Here is a 1935-nt window from a genome sequence, read left to right as displayed (position 1 = left end):
GGTCTAATTCCATTTGCCTGTTGATACAGATCCCATTGGGGAAATCTAATTTAAACCTGAATTTAAACCTGTTCCACTGTTGTGGTTTGAGACGCAGTCACTGGTCCCTTTGTGTTTTACTATTAAGGATATAGATTGTAGACACACATGGGCTCAGTGGCTGTATGAAAAAAAGGTATTTGTTCCCATCAGGCAGTTGTAGTGCAATCTACTGTGACAGTGCAATCTACTGTGACAGTGCAATCTATTGTGACAGTGCAATCTACTGTGACAGTGCAATCCACTGTGACAGTGCAATCTACTGTGACAGTGCAATCCACTGTGACAGTGCAATCTACTGTGACAGTGCAATCTACTGTGACAGTGCAATCTACTGTGACAGTGCAATCTACTGTGACAGTGCAATCTACTGTGACAGTGCATCAAAAGGATCATTGTATAACCTGAGCTGACTTAAAGTGCTGACGTTTGGCTCGCAGTGCAAACAAGGGCGAAGGTTATATGTGCAGTTTTTGAAAAGGTCACAGTTGAGACTTATTCCATTTTCCGGGATAATAATGAAGCATCTGTCTGACTGTAGCGTGGGCGGGTTGTGTAGCGCTGTCTGTCACCTTCGGACAAGATCTTCCTGAAAATGGTGATGTTACTGTGAGGCTGTCTATCAATGCATTGTCTCGTCATTCTCAGAGACTCTGGGATTAAGACTGTAGGAGAGATAAATAATATTCTGTTTGAGGGAGGACAAATAAAACAAAGCGACATTCATTATTCAGATATAAATCATTTTTTTCCTGGATGCCATTTTTGCATTGTTTCATTGATTATGTAAGGGGCTATGTGTTCTACGGAAAATAATGAATGAGTAAATAAGATATATATAATTGCTGCACTTAATTCGTTGACCTGTTTTTTATTGATAGTTATTTGATAAAACGGTGCTGATTCATGATTTCAACTGGCTGAGGAAAGCTGCCTGCCTCCCTTACAACAACAAAAAATGTGCAGTCAGAGTGCACTGTAGTTCTTCTGCGATTACTGCATCCAAAATACCACAGTCAATTTTTTTGTAAGGAGTGTCTGTCTCATCCCGACTCCTGACTTGCTCGTTACTATGGGACAGCTGGATATCGAATTTGAATATTGAAACAATGTTGCAAATGTTGGAGAGACAGACAGCAAGGTTTATACAAATCTCCGCTGTTGAAAACTAAATGTTATTCTAAAAGAAATGTGAGATACTGTCTAGATGATTTTTATAGTGGAGATAAAGTTTATAAATTGCCTGGCTGAGCTGATGAGACAGTGGATTGCGCAGTCAGATGGAACAGAGTAAATAGGCATTTTAATGTCAAAGATTTAGCCGGTGGTAACTTGTGGCATAGACATCTGCTGGAATGCAGTTTTAACCAATCAGCATTCAGTATTAGACCCACCCTTTGTATAAAGGGAAATAATGCATTCTCTAGAATGCCCTTCAAGCCAATCAGAAACAAGTATTCAACAAAGCCTTTATATAAAGCCCTTTATACTAGTCTATCAAAAGGTATCAAAAGATATCAAAAGGTTAAACCATGAAATATGCAAAATACAAATTAAAAAAGCGATACGTAATGATACAAAATATTTTGTAATATCAATATTTATATCAATATATATTAATTAATCATACATTTAATTATTAATTTATTTGCTAAATTCATGACAATCAGTAATAGAAATTATTGGGATTTAAAAAATTTAAAAATCTTAGTGAAACAACCCAAATATTTTCACACTAGGAAGTGACATCATGTTTTGTCAACATGCTAAAGGCACGCCTCCTTCATAGCAATGAGGAGGGCATGAGATAAACCCTTGCACATTCTGAGACAGACAGACAGACAGACAGACAGACAGACAGACAGACAGACAGACAGACAGACAGACAGACAGACA

Source organism: Oncorhynchus mykiss, chromosome 17 (genome assembly GCF_013265735.2).
Source record: "Oncorhynchus mykiss isolate Arlee chromosome 17, USDA_OmykA_1.1, whole genome shotgun sequence".
Taxonomy (NCBI): domain Eukaryota; kingdom Metazoa; phylum Chordata; class Actinopteri; order Salmoniformes; family Salmonidae; genus Oncorhynchus; species Oncorhynchus mykiss.
This window is presented reverse-complemented; position numbering follows the sequence as displayed.